The sequence below is a fragment of the Hyla sarda genome, chromosome 12, assembly GCF_029499605.1.
Source record: "Hyla sarda isolate aHylSar1 chromosome 12, aHylSar1.hap1, whole genome shotgun sequence".
Classification (NCBI taxonomy): domain Eukaryota; kingdom Metazoa; phylum Chordata; class Amphibia; order Anura; family Hylidae; genus Hyla; species Hyla sarda.
This window is the reverse complement of record NC_079200.1, coordinates 40807926-40827339: the sequence shown is the minus strand read 5'-3', so window position 1 is coordinate 40827339 and position 19414 is coordinate 40807926. Positions and strand designations below refer to the sequence as shown.

The window sequence follows — 19414 nt, the reverse complement described above, 5'->3', positions numbered from 1 at the left end:
AGACACTTCGAATTTCCGAGAAGAAGGAGTGTACAGAGGCATTGACGGGGTCATTGCGGTCCCAGAGCGGTGTGGCCCATGACAGAGCTTTTCCAGACAGAAGGCTGACTACGAAAGCCACCTTAGACCTTTCAGTAGGAAACTGGTCCGACATCATCTCCAAGTGCAGGGAACATTGCGAAAGAAAGCCACGGCAAAACTTAGAGTTCCCATCAAATTTGTCCGGCAGGGACAAGCGGAGGCTGGGAGTGGCCACTCGCTGCGGAAGAGGTGCAGGAGATGGCGGAGGAGAAGGTTGTTGCTGCTGTAGCTGAGACTGAAATTGCTGTAGCTGAGACTGAAGCTGCTGTAGTTGCGACTGAAGTTGCTGAGTCATGGTGGTCAAGTACGACAGCTGGTGCTCTTGTTGGGCGATCTGTCGAGCTTGCTGGGTGACCAGCGTAGTGAGGTCAGAGGCAACTGGCAGGGGAACCTCAGCGGGATCCATGGCCGGATCTACTGTCACGATGCCGGCTGGCAGGAGGTGGATCCTCTGTGCCAGAGAGGGATTGGCGTGGACCGTGCTAGTGGACCGGTTCTAAGTCACTACTGGTTTTCACCAGAGCCCGCCGCAAAGCGGGATGGTCTTGCTGCGGCGGTAGTGACCAGGTCGTATCCACTAGCAACGGCTCAACCTCTCTGACTGCTGATGATAGGCGCGGTACAAGGGAGTAGACAGAAGCAAGGTCGGACGTAGCAGAAGGTCGGGGGCAGGCGGCAAGGTTCGTAGTCAGGGTGGATAGCAGAAGTTCTGGTACACAGGCTTAGGACACACTAAACGCTTTCACTGGCACAAGGCAACAAGATCCGGCAAGGGAGTGCAAGGGAGGAGATCAGATATAGCCAGGGAGCAGGTGGAAGCCAATTAAGCTAATTGGGCCAGGCACCAATCATTGGTGCACTGGCCCTTTAAGTCTCAGGGAGCTGGCGCGCGCGCGCCCTAGAGAGCGGAGCCGCGCGCGCCAGCACATGACAGCAGGGGACGGGAACGGGTAAGTGACCTGGGATGCGATTCGCGAGCGGGCGCGTCCCGCTGTGCGAATCGCATCCCCGACGGCCAAGACAGTGCAGCGCTCCCGGTCAGCGGGACCGACCGGGGCGCTGCGGAGAGAGAGACGCCGTACGCGCTCCGGGGAGGAGCGGGGACCCGGAGCGCTAGGCGTAACAGTAGTATTATATATCTGGTGATCTGTAGTATTATATATCTGGTGATCTGTAGTATTATATATCTGGTGATCTGTAATATTATATATCTGGTGATCTGTAGTATTATATATCTGGTGATCTGTAGTATTATATATCTAGTGATCTGTAGTATTATATATCTAGTGATCTGTAGTGTTATATATCTGGTGATCTGTAGTATTATATATCTGGTGATCTGTAGTATTATATATCTGGTGATCTGTAGTATTATATATCTGGTGATCTGTAGTATTATATATCTGGTGATCTGTAGTATTATATATCTGGTGATCTGTAGTATTATATATCTGGTGATCTGTAGTATTATATATCTGGTGATCTGTAGTATTATATATCTGGTGATCTGTAGTATTATATATCTGGTGATCTGTAGTATTATATATCTGGTGATCTGTAGTATTATATATCTGGTGATCTGTAGTATTATATATCTGGTGATCTGTAGTATTATATATCTGGTGATCTGTAGTATTATATATCTGGTGATCTGTAGTATTATATATCTGGTGATCTGTAGTATTATATATCTGGTGATCTGTAGTATTATATATCTGGTGATCTGTAGTATTATATATCTGGTGATCTGTAGTATTATATATCTGGTGATCTGTAGTATTATATATCTGGTGATCTGTAGTATTATATATCTGGTGATCTAGGGGTGTTATATATCTGGTGATCTGTAGTATTATATATCTGGTGATCTGTAGTGTTATATATCTGGTGATCTGTAGTGTTATATATATCTGGTGATCTGTAGTATTATATATCTAGTGATCTGTAGTATTATATATCTGGTGATCTGTAGTATTATATATCTGGTGATCTGTAGTGTTATATATCTGGTGATCTGTAGTATTATATATCTGGTGATCTAGGGGTGTGGAAATTAAAAAAAAAAAAATACTTGTCCAAGGGACTAAAGCGGAACACAATCTACTTGTCCCTCAAGAAAATCTACTTGTCCTGGTAAATGAAATAATTTCGAACAAAATAGTCTGATCCCCCCCACTAGACCACCAGGGATGGATATAAGATCCTTTAGACACTGCTGTCAAACCATTAGATCACCGCTGTCTAAGTTAATAGCGGCCATGGTGATCGCAGTATGCCGGGCTATTAGTGGAGGGAGAGCTGTAGCTCCTCTTACACCCGAGACAAGTCCAGAAAAGTCTAGATGTAACTTTTTGATCACCATAAAAAAAATTCTCATATGAATTGACCAAAAATGAGTAATTCTGGACTATTTTTTACATTTACACCGTTCACCGTACGGTTTAATTAACATTATATTTTAATAGTCTGTACATTTCCACATGCAGAGATACCACTTATGTTTATTTTTGTACATTATCTTTATTTAAAGAAAATTGGAAACTTTTATTAGGAAAGGGGCTTATTCACATATATACGCACTTTTTACAATGTTTTAATCACTATTTTTCAGTCTTCATAGGGACTTATGTGTTACTGGGGGGCAGGGGGGGGGGGGGTTCTGCTTCTCCTGTTTATGTGCTGCATTTTGTGTCAGAAAATGCTGGAAGTTGCATTTAGTTACTAGATAACTACAACTCCCAGCATGCCCTGATACAGCCTATGGTTGTGTGGGTGTTGCAGCATGTTGCACTGTATAGTAGGACAGTAAGGTTATTGTGTAACATGCTGGGAGTTGTAGTTTTGGTTCGTGTCAGCTGCAGAGCCATAGGCTGTGTCAGGTAATACTGGGAATTGCAGTTAGTAACTACAACTCCCAGCATGCCCTGATGCAGCCTATGGCTCTGCAGCTGACCCGAACCAAAACTACATCTCCCAGCATGTTGCACTTTATAGTTCTACAGTTTAGGTTATGGTGCAACATGCTGGGAGTTGTAGTTTTGGTTCTGGCGGGTTTGCGTGCATCCGTGGGGCTCTTGGTTGGTGGGCGAGTATGAAGGGGGTGGGATTCTGGGGGTTCAATTTAGTGTGGGTGGCCAGAAACCACTAAAAATAAATAAAATTAGATGGCACAACTGGCAGCGGCAGTGCCCCCCCCCCCCCCCCACATCATACACACATCACAGATACATCATACACATATACACTCAAACCATACATATACACCATACATATGCACAAATCATACATACACCCGCCGCTGCCCACCCACATCATATACTGTATTACATACACACATCACACAGACATCATACACACATCACACATACACTCTCACTATACATATACACACACATCATACATACACCGCTGCCCCCCCCCCCCCACATCATACATCACATACATACACACATAGACAGACATCATACACACATTGAGGGAGATTTATCAAAACCTGTGCAGAGGAAGAGTGGTGCAGTTGCCCATAGCAACCAATCAGATTGCTTCTTTCATTTTCCACAGGCCTCTTTAGAGGCCTGTGGAAAATGAAAGAAGCGATCTGATTGGTTGCTATGGGCAACTGCACCACTCTTCCTCTGCACAGGTTTTGATAAATCTCCCCCATTATCCATTACATACACACATCACACACAGACATTATACACACATTATACATTACATACACATCACACAGACCTTATACACACATTATCCATTACATACACATCACACACAGACATCATACACACATCATACATTACATACACATCACACACAGACATTATACACACATCATACATTACATACACATCACACACAGACATCATACACACATCATACATTACATACACATCACACACAGACATTATACACACATCATACATTACATACACATCACACAGACCTTATACACACATTATCCATTACATACACATCACACACAGACATTATACACACATTATACATTACATACACATCACACAGACCTTATACACACATTATCCATTACATACACATCACACACAGACATCATACACACATCATACATTACATACACATCACACAGACCTTATACACACATTATCCATTACATACACATCACACACAGACATTATACACACATCATACATTACATACACATCACACAGACCTTATACACACATTATCCATTACATACACATCACACAGACATCATACACACATCATACATTACATACACATCACACACAGACATTATACACACATTATCCATTACATACACATCACACACAGACATTATACACACATCATACATTACATACACATCACACAGACCTTATACACACATTATCCATTACATACACATCACACACAGACATTATACACACATCATACATTACATACACATCACACAGACCTTATACACACATTATCCATTACATACACATCACACACAGACATTATACACACATCATACATTACATACACATCACACAGACCTTATACACATATTATCCATTACATACACATCACACACAGACATCATACACACATTATACATTACATACACATCACACAGACATTATACACACATTATCCATTACATACATATCACACAGACATTATACACACATTATACATTACATACACATCACACAGACCTTATACACACATTATCCATTACATACATATCACACAGACATTATACACACATTATACATTACATACACATCACACAGACCTTATACACACATTATCCATTACATACACATCACACACAGACATCATACACACATTATACATTACATACACATCACACACAGACATTATACACACATTATACATTACATACACACATCACACACAGACATTATACACACATTATACATTACATACACATCACACAGACCTTATACACACATTATCCATTACATACACATCACACACAGACATCATACACACATTATACATTACATACACATCACACATAGACATCATACACACATCATACATTACATACACATCACACATAGACATTATACACACATTATACATTACATACACATCACACACAGACATTATACATTACATACACATCACACACAGACATTATACATTACATACACATCACACAGACAGACATCATACACACATTATACATTACATACACATCACACATAGACAGACATCATACACACATTATACATTACACACACATCACACACAGACAGACATCATACACACATTATACATTACTTACACATCACACACAGACAGTATACATTACATACACATCACACAGACAGACATCATACACATATCATACACATCACACATAGACAGACATCATACACACATCATACATTACATACACATCACACAGACAGACATCATACACACATTATCCATTACATACACATCACACAGGCAGACATCATACACACATCATACATTACATACACATCACACAGACAGACATCATACACACATTATACATTACATACACATCACACAGGCAGACATCATACACACATCATACATTACATACACATCACACAGGCAGACATCATACACACATCATACATTACATACACATCATACAGACAGACATCATACACACATTATACATTACAAACACATCACACATAGACATCATACACACATTATACATTACACACACATCACACACAGACAGACATCATACACACATTATACATTACATACACATCACACACAGACAGTATACATTACATACACATCACACAGACAGACATCATACACATATCATACATTACATACACATCACACATCATACACGCATTATCCATTACATACACATCACACATAGACAGACATCATACACACATCATACATTACATACACATCACACACAGACATTATACACACATCATACATTACATACACATCACACACACAGACATCATACACACATCATACATTACATACACATCACACACACAGACATCATACACACATCATACATTACATACACATCACACACAGACATTATACACACATCATACATTACATACACATCACACACAGACATCATACACACATCATACATTACATACACATCACACACAGACATTATACACACATCATACATTACATACACATCACACACAGACATTATACACACATCACACATACACTCACACCCTACATATACAACCACCCTTCCTGCCGCCTGTATTCTCTGTCTCCTCACCTGAGCCGCCATGAGTAGACATCAGAGCTGTAGTCCCGGCCGGTGTGAGGTTACATGGGTTTGAAAATCTCCCCTCACACTGGAAGTCCTCTCCCCTCTTCCCTCCCCCCCTGCTCTGTTTTCCCCATGCAAACATGCAGCCTCCCCGTGGTGGATTAGGTCCTGTGAAGAAAGAGGAGGGGGAGGGATAGAGCTGTGTGCGGGGGAGGGGAGGAGCTGTGTGCCGAGCTGTGGACATCCTTTCTCTCCCCCTGTCTTCTTGTGTTATGTGTAGCTGCGTCCTCCATCCTCCAGGAGGATTAGTTAAGGGGGCGGAGCTCAATTATGTAATGCGAAGTGCGACCTCGGGCTCTGCGGTCAGATGGGGGCCCCCGCTGCCCCCTCCATACACTCTGAGTGCCGGTGTGAGGTGTAGACTTGCATCCGCTCCTGCGCCTCACACCGGCAGTAAAGAAAAATAAGGGGGACGTCGGTCTGTCCCTGCTAGCCCGATACAGGGCTAAATCTATAAACAATTCACCTGCCCGGCACCCAAAACTACTTGTCCCGGGCGTTGGGCGATATAATTTCCACATCCCTGTATAGGTTTGATTTTTTATTACTTCTAAAAAAAAATCATAACTACAGTACGGGCCGGTATGAGGGCTAATTTTTTGCGCCGTGATCTGAAGTTTTTATCGGTACCATTTTTATATTGATCAGACTTTTTAATTGCTTATTATGAATTTTTTTCATGAGATAAACAGTGACCAAAAATACGCTATTTTGAACTTTGGAATTTTTTTGCACGTACGCCATTGACCATGCAGTTTAATTAATGATATATTTTTATAGTTCAGACATTTCCGCACGCAGCGATACCACATATGTTTATTTTTATTTACACAGTTTTTTTTTTATGGGAAAAGGGGGTGATTCTTACTTTTATTAGGGAAGGGTTAAATGATATTTATTAAATTTTTTACACTTTTTTTTTGCAGTGTTATTGACCCCCCTGGTGGCTATTTCACTGCACATACCGATCTCATACACAGATCACTGTCATGCATTAACATGGCAAAGATCAGTGTAATCGGCGGTCGATTGCTCAAGCAGTCAATCGCCGATCGGACGCGATGGAGGCAGGTGAGGGGACCTCCGCTCGCATTCTAGCTGATCGGGACATCACGATTTCACCGCGATGGTCCCGTTCAGCCCGACTGAGCTGCCGGGAAGCTTTTGCTTTCATTTTAGATGCGGGGATCAACTTTGAATGCCGCTTCTAAAGGGTTAATAGCACGCTATTAGCCCAGGGTCCCGGCTGTCATTAGCTGCCGGGACCGACCTGGTATGACGCGGGATCACTGCGTGACCCCACGTTTTATACCCGGACCGATCAGATGCGCAAAAAATGCTCTGGTCCCTAACCTCTTAAGGACTCAGGGTGTACCTGTGTACACCCTGAGTCCTTAAGAGGTTAGGGACCAGAGCATTTTTTGCACATCTGATCACTGTCACTTTAAGCATTAATAACCCTGGGATGCTTTTGAGATTGTTTTTTCGTGACATTTTCTACTTTATGGTAGTGGTAAATTTCCGTCGATACTTGCATCCTTTCTTGGTAAAAAATTCAAAATTTCATGAAAAAGTGGAACCCCCACACACACACACATGTGACCCCAGTTTGGAAACTGCACACCTCACAGAATTTAATAAGGGTTGCAGTGGGCATTTACACCCCACTGCATTTGACAGATCTTTGGAACAGTGGGCTGTGCAAATGAAAAATGCTCACTGCACCCCTTATTACATTACGGGAGCGGTATAGTTTCCAAAATGGGGTCACATGTGGGGGGATGCATTGTTCTGGCACCATGGGGGCTTTGTAAACACATGTGGCCTTCAATTCCGGACAAATTTTTCTCCAAAAGCCCAATGGCGCTCCTTCTCTTCTGAGCATTGTAGTTCGCCCACGGAGCACTTTACATCCACATATTGGGGTATGTTCTTACTCAGGAGAAATGGGGTTACAAATTTTGGGGGGATTTTTTTTCCTATTTTCCCTTGTGAAAATGAAAAAAATTAGGGTAACACCAGCATTTTATTGAAATTTTTTATTTTTTATTTTCCCGTACAACTTTGACGAACATTCGTCATACACCTGTGGGGTGTTAAGGCTAACTATACCCCTTGTTATGTTCCGCAAGGAGTGTAGTTTCCAAAATGGGGTAACATGTGGGTATTTATTTATTTTGCGTTTATGTCAGAACCACTGTAATATCATCCACCCCTGTACAAATCAATGTAGGCCTCAAGTGTACATGGTGCGCTCTCACTCCTGAGCCTTTATGTGTGTCCCCTGAGCATATGGGGTATTTCCCTATTTAGGAGAAATTGCATTCCAAATTTTGGGGGGCTTTTTTTTCCTTTTACCTCTTGTGAAAATGAAAAGTATGGGGCAACACCAGCATGTTAGTGTAAAAAATTTTTACACTAACAGGCTGGTGTAGACCCCAAATTTTCCTTTTAATAAGGGTAAAAGGAGAAAAAGCCCCCCAAAATTTGGAACGCGATTGCTCCCGAGTACGGAAATACCTCTTATGTGGCTCTAAATGGTTTCCTTGAAATAAGCCGGGTCTCCGAAGTGAGAGCGCACCATGCGCATATGAGGCCTAAATTAGGGATTGCCTCACTACCAAAAATATTCTACGCCAGTGATTCCCAAACAGGGTGCCTTGAGCTGTTGCTAAACTCCAAGCATGCCTGGACTGTCAGTGGCTCTCTGGAAATTCTGGGAGTTGTTGTTTTGCAACAGCTGGAGGCTCTGTTTTGGAAGCACTGTCGTATGAGAAGCTTTTCATTTTTATTGGGGGGGGGGGGAGGTGGGCACAGTGTAAGGGAGCATATATGTAGTGTTTTACCCTTTATTTTGTTTAGTGTAGTGTTTTAAGGGTACATGGGCGGGGGTTTACAGTGAGTTTCCCGCTAGGAGTTTGAGCTGCGGCGGAAAATTTTCCGCAGCTCAAACTTGAAGCAGGAAACTCATGGTAAACCCGACCGTGTGATTGTACCCTGTACTAGGGCTGGGCGGTATACCGGTTCATACCGAATATCAACTTTTTTGGGCTGCACGCTATGAATTTTCCCCCATACCGCAATACTGGATGGGCCCCTCCCCCTCGGGAATGTATTATCAGCCCAGCGCTGCGCTGTCCCCACATCGGGGAACTAATCCTATGTTACCCGCCAGCGCTGTTCTGCTCCCCCCCAATTAATGATCAGCCCAGCGGGGTACTACTCACATATGTCAAGCACTGCCCTCCTCCTCTTTGTTAGGGGCCGCCGGGCGCTGGAACTCTATACTGTACGCCAGTGGTCTCCAACCTGCAGACCTCCAGATGTTGCAAAACTACAACTCCCAGCATGCCCGGACAGCCAACGGCTGTCCGGGCATGCTGGGAGTTGTAGTTTTGCAACAGCTGGAGGTCCGCAGGTTTGAGACCACTGCTGTACGCTGTATCCCTATGCCCGGGCTGCAAAAGTTAAAGATAATAAACTGTAACTCACCTACATCGGCCACACGATGGGGACGGGAACGTCGGACAGCCGTCAGCAGGGGTGTGGAAATTAAAAAAAAAACTACTTGTCCAAGGGACTAAAGCGGAACACAATCTACTTGTCCCTCAAGAAAATCCACTTGTCCTGGTAGATGAAATAATTTCAACCAAAATAGTCTGATCCCCCCACTAGACCACCAGGGATGGATATAAGATCCCTTTAGACACTGCTGACAGCGGTGATCTAATGGGTTAATAGGTGATCGCAGCATGTCAGGATATTAGCGGCCGGAGAGCTGTAGCTCCTCTTACACCCGAGACAACCACAGAAAAGTCTAGATGTAACTTTTTGATCACCTTATAAAAAATTTCTCATATGAAGTGACCAAAAATGAGCAATTCTGGACAATTTTTTACATTTACACCTTTCACCGTACGGTTTAATTAACATTATATTTTAATAGTCTGGACATTTCCACATGCAGCGATACCACTTATGTTTATTTTTGTACATAATTTTTATTTAAAGAAAATTGGAAACTTTTATTAGGAAAGGGGCTTATTCACATATATACGCACTTTTTAAAATATTTTAATCACTATTTTTCAGTCTTCATAGGGATTTATGTGTTACTGGGGGGGGGGGGGGGGGGTCTGCTTCTCCAGTTTATGTGGTGCATTTTGTGTCAGAAAATGCTGGACGTTGCATTTAGTTACTAGATAACTACAACTCCCAGCATGCCCTGGTACAGCCTATGGTTGTGTGGGTGTTGCAGCATGTTGCACTGTATAGTAGTACAGTTAAGGTTATTGTGTAACATGCTGGGAGTTGTAGTTTTGGTTTGTGTCAGCTGCAAAGCCATAGGCTGTGTCAAGGAATACTGGGAATTACAATTAGTAACTACAACTCCCAGCATGCCCTGATGCAGCCTATAGCTCTGCAGCTGACCCGAACCAAAACTGCAACTCCCAGCATGTTACACTTTATAGTTCTACAGATTAGGTTATGGTGTAACATGCAGGGAGTTGTAGTTTTGGTTCGGGCGGGTTTGCGTGCATCCGTGGGGCTCTTGGTTGGCGGGTGAGTATGAAGGGGGGGGGATTCAGGGGGTGCAATTTAGTGCGGGTGCCATTAAAAATAAATAAAATTAGATGGCACAACTGCCTAATGCCCGACGTGACAGTCCGCTCCTATACAAAACATTCATGCATACACATCATACATGCACCAGCCACTGCCCCCATATCATACATACATACACACACACCCCCGCCACTAGCCTCCCCCCACATCATACATTACATACACACATACACTCACACCATACATATACACCATACATATGCACACATCATACATAGGCCTGCTGCTGCCCCCCACCACATATCATACATTACATACACACACACATCACACTTAGACATCATACACACATTACATACACATCACACATAGACAGACATCACACACATCACACATACACTCACACCATACATATACAACCACCCTTCCTGCTGCCGCCTGTATTCTCGGCCTCCTCACCTGAGCCGCCATGAGTGGACATCAGAGCTGTAGTCCCGGCCGGTGTGAGGTGAGATTTCTGTCCTCACCCCCCCCCGCTCTGTGTTTTCCCCGTGCAAACAAGCAACCTCCCCGTGGTGGATTAGGTCCTGTGGAGACAGATCAGGGGGAGGGGGAGGGATAGAGCTGTGTGCGGGGGATGGAGCTGTGTACTGAGCTGTCTAGTCCTTTCTCTCACCCTGCTGTGTCTTCTGAGCTCCTTCCATCCTCCGGGAGGGGAGATAAGGGGGCTCTGCGGTCAGCTGGAGGCCGCCGCCCCCTCCATACACTCTGAGCGCCGGTGTGAGGTGGAGACTTCCATCCGCTCCTGCGCCTCACACCGGCATTAAAGAAAAATAAGAGGGAAGTCGGTCTGTCCCTGCTAGCCCGATACAGGGCTAAATCTATAAACAATTCACCTGCCCGGCGCCCAAAACTACTTGTCCCGGGCGTCGGGCGATAGGATTTCCACATCCCTGCGTCAGCCTATCACCGGCCGGAGCGATGTCCCGCCAGTGATAGACTGAGCCCACTGTCATGTAAGGAGGCCAGCTTCTTACATGACAGTGGGCTCAGCCTATCACTGGCCGGGGCGGGACATCGCTGCGGCCGGTGATAGGCTGACGGCTCTCCGACGTTCCAGTCCCAAGGAACAGCGTGTGGCCGACGTAGGTAAGTTAAAGTTTATTTTTTGTATCTTTTGCAGCCCGATTATAGGTATACAGCATACAGAAGTGGTCTCCAATCTGCGGACCTCCAGCTGTTGCAAAACTACAACTCCCAGCATGCCCGGACAGCCATTGGCGTACAGTGAGTTCCAGCGCTGGCGGCCCCCAACAAAGGGGAGGAGGGCAGTGCTTGAAGGTGACATATGTGAGTAGTACCCCGCTGGGCTGATCATTAATTGGGGGGGAGAAGAACAGTGCTGGCGTGTCACATGATTTGGGGGTGGGGGGGGGTGGGGGGGGGGAACCCGAACACCGTGCGCAGTTCACATGATTGGGGCGGGGGGGGCAGAACAGCGCTGGCGGGTCATATGATTTGGGGGGGGGGTGAAAATACCGTTATATACCGTGGAACCGCCGTAAGTAAAAAAAATACCGTGATACACATATTTGGTCATACCGCCCAGCCCTACCCTGTACATTCACATGGGGGGGCGGGGTAAACCTACAGCTGTTGCAAAACTACAACTCCCACCATGCACTGACAGATCGTGCATGCTGGGAATTGTACAACAGCTGGAGGTTTTGTTACCTAACTCAGTATTTTCCAACCAGTGTGCCTCCAGCTGTTGCAAAACTACAACTCCCAGCTTGTACTTATCGCCAAAGGGCATGCTGGGAGATGTAGTTATGAAACAGCTGGAAGCACGCAACTACAACTCCCAGCATGCCGAGACAACCGTTTGCTGTTTGTGCATGCTGGGAGTTGTAGTTTTGCAAGATCTAGAGGGCCACAGTTTAGAGACCACTGCACAGTGATCTCCAAACTGTACCCCTCTAAATCTTGCAAAACTACAAATCCCAGCATTCCCAAACAGCAAACTGCTGTCTGGGCATGCTGGGAGTTGCAGTTTTGCAACATCTGGAGGGCTACAGCTTAGAGACCACTCAAAACTGTGTGCCCTCCAAATGTTGCTAGGCAACAACTCACCCGTCTGTTGAAGGATCGCCACAGAGAGGAGGATCGCCTCACAGTCCCCACATTCTGCCTGAACTACCGTGGGTGGGCAGAGCAGGGGAACCAAACTTTAACCCGCCCCCGATCTGCAATTGTACGGCCGATTCTGACCGACCAATAGCATGGATAGGAGGGATGGCACTCCTATCACTTCAGGGAGATCAGGGGTGTCTTGGACAGCCCTAATCCCCCTTATTTTCCGGATCACTGGAGACCCGTATGACCCGGAATCGCTGCAGATCGCTGGTCTGAATTGACTGGCCATATGCAACCCCCCAGGCGTTGTCACAGGATGCCTGCTGAGTTATTTTGGTGAGCGTCGGAGACCGGAATTCCCACGGGCGTACAGGTATGCCCTGGGTCCTTAATTCCCAAGGAGCCAGGGCGTACCTGTACGCCCTGTGTCCTTAAGTGGTTAAGGTCAAAATGGGCTGTGTCCTTAAGGGGTTAATAAAGAAATTTTATTTAAAAAAAAAAAAAGTATCTCCTCCGTCCTAAACATAACTAGTATAGCCAAAAAGAGGGAGAATAACTTGCCTGGTTATTGCACTGTTGTAGGCAGTCATTGCTCTGAACCACTGTACCATTTATTTACTGTAATAATACAGAAGGTAACTAAGATCTACTGTGACAAAAAAGTACTGCCTAGTTTTTCTTCTGAAGATGTGGACCATTGATCAGGACTGGTGAGGCACGCACCTTTCCTCCTTAAGAGACTTAATTTTTTCTTTTTATGTGCTGCTGATTTGTATTTCTATTACTCCTTTTAAGAGATGGAATATTGTATTGCTCCTTCACATCCTTCAGTGTACCAAATGTAGTCTAAAAGTTACTACATTTGTGAGCATTTATTTATTTTTTATGCAGCTTAAAGGGGTACTCAACCAAAAAACATCTTTGGATAGGGGATAAGATGTTCGCGGGCCGTAACACAACGTCACTCGTCAGTGCGCAGCGCAGGACGCGGCAGAAGCCTGCAGGAGCGCACCCCTAGGACAGGTAAATATGATAGCCAGGGATGAGGAGGGACATGTGAATCGGGCGACGGCAAGACTCTGGCCCTGCTGAAGCTGCTGCAGTTACATGATTTAAGGCGGCCACTTTAAATCATTGAACCGTAGCGGCTTTTGTGGGGCCAGAAAGGGATATACACGTATTTACATGCACCCTCATTTTAACAAGGATATTTGGGTAAAAAACTTTTTTACCCAAATTTCCTTGGAAAAATTAGAGTACGTGTTATACCCCAATAAATATGGTATACATGTATAAATTGTGTGTGTGTGTGAACCAACATGCCAAATGAAACTTGAAGAACATAAATCAAACACATCAATCCATTCATAATTTATTCATTCATGTTTTAATATATCATTTCAAATCATACATTATCTTATCTGGCTTCCATTGTTAATATTATCCGCAGCTCTCTTTCTCTCTGCCCACTCCAGAAAATCGATTTAAAAAAAATATTTGCTCCCTACTTATCCATGGGTATACATGGCCACTGCATCACTCTTGCATCTTTTATTTCGTGTTACTCAACTGAATTAATAAAAGCTGCTTTAGGGAAAAACTGGTAAAGGAGTTAAAAAGGCAATTTCCACATAAGGCTGCGTTCACACTGAGGAATCTCCGCTCACAGAATTCTGTGAGCGAAGATTCCATCTGGCAGCTGTGGCCAAAAACACTTCGACGGTAGAAATGTGCGGCACTGTGCCGTCACCATTGGCTATGCAGTGCTCACAGACTTCTGTACAAAGAATGAACATGTTTATTCTTTGCCCGGAACAATTTCAGCTGCGGAATTGTCTGCCGCTAGAATTCCCCAGTGTGAATGGGTCTCGCAGAATTCCGCAGTGTGAACGAACCCTAAAGGTAAAAATGTCAGAACAATACCTCAAAAAACCTAAAAGGAGATTTTTTCACACTTACCGTAAAATCTCTTTCTTGAAGGATCCATTGGGGAACACAGACCGTGGGTGTATCTTGCTGTCTCTAGGAGGTGTGACACTATGGTAATAAAAAAAAGTCAGCTCCTCCCAGCAGGATATACCCGCCTTCAGGCTCTGAGCTAGTCAGTTTAAGTTCCAGAGCAGTAGAAGGAGACCAATAGGTCAAAGAAAGACCCAAAAACTGTCCGAGAACCAGAATAAAAAACATAACTGAACACACCCTCGGACAGAGAACCAAAGGAAAAAAAAACAAAAAGGGCGGGAGCTGTGTCCCCCACTGGATCCTTCGAGAAAGAGATTTTATGGTAAGTGTTAAAAAATCTCCTTTTCTCTATCTGCTCCATTGGGGGACACAGACCGTGGGACGTACCAACGCCGTCCCTTGGGTGGGCAGATAAGTAATCAGGCAGACGGCCGGTCCACTGCCGCCTGCAACACTTTATGGCCCAGACTAGCATCAGCCGATGCGAAAGTATGAACTCGGTAAAAACCTCGAGAAAGTATGCAAACACAATCAGTTAGCCGCCTTGCAAATCTGGATGCCCTAACAGAACGTGTGGAATGGGCCACAACCCTGAAAGGAGGAATCTTCCCCTTACAGCGAAGGCTTCCGAAATGGCAGACCGGATCCACGAGAAATGGTGGCCTTGGAAGCAGGTTGTCCCTTGCGACGACCTTCCGTAAGGACGAAAAAGGAATTACACTGACGAAACGAAGAAGTGATGGAGAGATAAGACCGAACAGCTCGAACTACGTACAGCTTGTGTAGTAAGCGCTCCTTAGAATGAAAAGGAACCAGACAAAAGGACGGGAGGACAAAGTCCTCTTTGAGATGAAAGACCACCTTAGGTAAAAAGGAAGGATCTGGCCGGGAAACGATCTTGTCCAGGTGGATCACCAGAAACGGAGAACGGCAGGAAAAAGCTGCCAATTCAGACACCATCCGGATGGAGGTGATAGCCACAAGAAATGCCACTTTTCAAGAAAGGAGGTGGAGAGACACCTCTCTAAGGGGCTCAAAGGGTGCACCCTGGAGGGCACTCAGAACCAAATTCAAGTCCCAAGAGGGAGAAGGTGACCGATAAGGAGAAACAGCGTACGCCACTCCTTGCAGGAAGGACCGGACATGAGGATTAGAAGCCAGGGGCCGCTGGAAAAGAACAGTAAGGGCCGAAACCTGACCTTTAAGAGAACTGAGAGACAACCCCAGTTCCAACCCCGACTGCAAAAAGGAGAGAAGACGGGGGACCGAGAAGGTCACCGGGGAGAAGTCCTGAGCTTCACACCAATGAAAATAAGACCGCCAAGTACGGTGGTAAATTCTTGCGGTGGAGGGCTTACGAGCCTTGAGCATGGTGTGAAAGACTGGGGAAGAGAACCCGCGGGCCCTCAAAACCGCGGTCTCAACCGCCACGCCATCAAATACAGCGACTGTAAATTGGGGTGGCAAAGAGGACCCTGAGATAGTAGGTCTGGGTGGGGCAAAAGGGGCAGAGGAGCGTCGTCCAGGAGCTTGACTACGTCGGCGTACCACGACCTTCAGGGCCCATCTGGAGCTACCAGAATGGCGGAGACGTCCTCTGCCTCAAGCTTCCTCAGCACCCTGGGAAGGAGCGGAAGAGGAGGGAACAGATAAGGTAGGGCGAACCCCGCCCAAGGAATCACTAGGGCGTCCACGGCCAAAGCCTGAGGGTCCCGGACTTGGACACAAACGGAAGAATTTTCCGATTGTACCGAAACGTGAAGAGATCCACGTCCGGAATGCCCCAGAGGCCGCAGAGCTGCGTGAAGACCTCCGGATGAAAAGACCACTCGCCGGGGCGGGCGTGGACCGACTGAGGAAGTCCTCTACTCAGTTGAGCACTCCCGGAATGTGAATTGCCGAAATGGCCGGAACCTTGTTCTCCGCCCAGGTGGGAATCTTGGTCACCTCGGCCATGGCTGCCAAGCTGCGAGTGCCACCCTATCGATTTATGTACGCCATGGCCGTGGCGTTGTCCGACTGAACACGGACAGGACAGGACTGAAGACATGACTCCCAATGAAGAAGACAAAGAAGAATCGCCCGTAATTCCAATATGTTTATCGGAAGAAGGGTCTCCGGAGGAGACCAGAGTCCCTGAACCGTCCAGTCCCTGAACACGCCGCCCCAGCCCGACAGGCTGGCATCCACTGTAACAACCTGCCTGTGAAGGGGAAGAAAGGAGCGAAGCCATCAGAGCAGAGACTGACAGACCCTGAGAGGGAGAACAATCTGACGATCGAGGGACAGAGGAGACCTGTTCCATCGAGAGAGAATTGCCAGTTGAAGGGGGCGGTAATGAAAACGGGCAAAGGGTACGGCCTCCATAGTTGCCACCATCCGACCCAGGACTTCCATACAAGTGCGGATGGAGACTGATACCTGGGTCCGAAGGGAGCGGACCCCCGTCCGAAGCGCCAGACGTTTGTCTGACGGAAGACAAATTCGGGCAGAGGCCGGTCGAATCGAAATCCCAGAACGGTTAGAGACTGGGTAGGACGGAGGACTGACTTGTCCCGGTTGACCATCCCCCCGAAGTGAATCAGAGTGTGGAGAGTGACGTCCAGATTCTCCAGAGTCTGGGCTCTGGTTGGAGCCTTGATGAGAAGGTCGTCCAGATAGGGTATCACCGAGATACCCCTCGACCGTAACAAGCCCATCACTAGCGCAAGGATCTGTAAAGACCCGAGGAGCCGTGGCTAGACCAAAGGGGAGGGCTACGAATTGAAAATGCCCCATGCGCACATGGAGGTAGGCATCCCTGATGTCCACCGATGAAGGAACTCCCCTTGTTCCAGGGACGCCACCACCGAGCGGAGAGATTCCATTCGGAAGTGGCGGATGAGAAGGAGACAGTTGAGACGCTAGAGGTATAGGATTGGTTGCACAGAACCGTCCTTCTTGGGGACCACAAAAAGATTTGAATAGAAACCCTGAAAACGTTCCCCCGGAGGGGCGGGAACGATAACCCCCTGGAGAAGCAGAGACTGGGGAGCCGCCCGAAATTGCTTCGCCAGAGGAGGAGACAGGGGGCCCGGGATCGAAAGAAGCGATCCCTCGGAAGGGAGGCGAATTCGATCCGGTAACTGTTGGACACCACGTCCCTGACCCAAGGGTCCTGAATGTGGGAGGTCCAGATGTCTCGGAAAAAACAAGAGACGACCTCCCACCCGAAAAGAAACCGTGGGTGGGGGCCTCACTTCATACAGAAGTGGGTTTGCGGTTGCCCGGTTTGGGCGGTAGGAGTCCGACTTCCAAGACGGGCGTGCCAGGAACGAGGGAGCCTTCTTGTCCCGCGAGGGCGCCTGCCCGGACCCTTTACTGGGGCCAGAGGTCCGAAAGGACCGAAAGGAAAAGGACTTCCTTTGTTAAGTAGGGCGAGCCTTAGTTTGAGGTAACAAGGAACTCTTACCTCCCATTGCCTCAGAAAGATGGCCGCCCGTAAGGGGAAGCTCAGTGAGAGACCTTTTGGAAGCGGCATTCGCATTCCAAGCTTTAAGCCACATAGAGCGGTGGAGGGCCGCTAGGTGACCCACAGCAAAGGCAGAACAACGGGCTGACTGCATGGAAGCTGCGCACAGAAAGTCCCCAGCTTTAGCGCATTGGAGAGCCAGAGCAGATAGATCCTCTGGGGGGGGGATCCCGCTAAGATATCCTGATGGAGCTTTTGGCACCACTCCGTCAGGGCCTTGGACACCCATGTCGAGGCGAAGATGGGAATAAGAGAAGAGCCAGCTGCTTCAGAAGCGAATTTCGCTAAAGATTCTACCTTCTTCTCCGCGGGATCCATGAAGGCAGCGGCATCTGCCAGAAGCAGTGTAGTCGCCTTAGAGATCCGGGAGATTGGTGGATCCACAGAGGGAGGGGAAGCCACCTTAGCGACAAGGTCCTTGTCAAATGGATAACGCTCTTGAATTGTCTTGATTCCTGGGAATCTCTTGTCTGGATGTTTCCATGCGGATTCCAGAATGTCATCAAAGTCAGCGAGAGAGCTGAACCTTTTAAGTGCTGGCTTAGTACGATGAAAGGATACTTCTGGATTGACATCCGAAGATCCTGGGTCCTCCAAGGAAAAGGTGTCACTTATGGCTGTCACCAATGAGTTCACCATATTAATTGAGTCTGAGCAGTCCTCTGGGTCAGATGCCGGTTCGGAAGCCTCGTTCACTAGTTCACCAGGGGAATGTGAATGAGTAGAGGCAGTCTTGTAGGGGGGCGATCCAGACCGGGTACGCGGCTCTGGCGTGGCAGAGCGGCGACTCCGAGAACGTCCTCTAGAGGAGCGACGTTTGTGCCCAGATGATAGGGAGGGGTGGGACCCACGAG

At 46.5% G+C, this 19414-nt stretch overlaps 1 protein-coding gene across 3 annotated transcripts in view; it reads left to right on the top strand.

Moving 5' to 3' along the window:
• The window catches only part of GJC1 (gap junction protein gamma 1), a 73437-nt gene that overhangs the window by 27064 nt on the left and 26959 nt on the right, over positions 1-19414 (top strand). Inside the window, exon 1 of one of the 3 annotated variants that reach the window (XM_056548414.1) lies at positions 11388-11459. The exons of the other annotated variants lie outside the window; for them this stretch is intronic. The gene's annotated coding sequence lies outside the window, so the exon portion shown is untranslated. Of the gene's footprint in view, positions 1-11387; positions 11460-19414 lie in introns of those variants that run through there. 3 annotated transcript variants of the gene reach the window in all.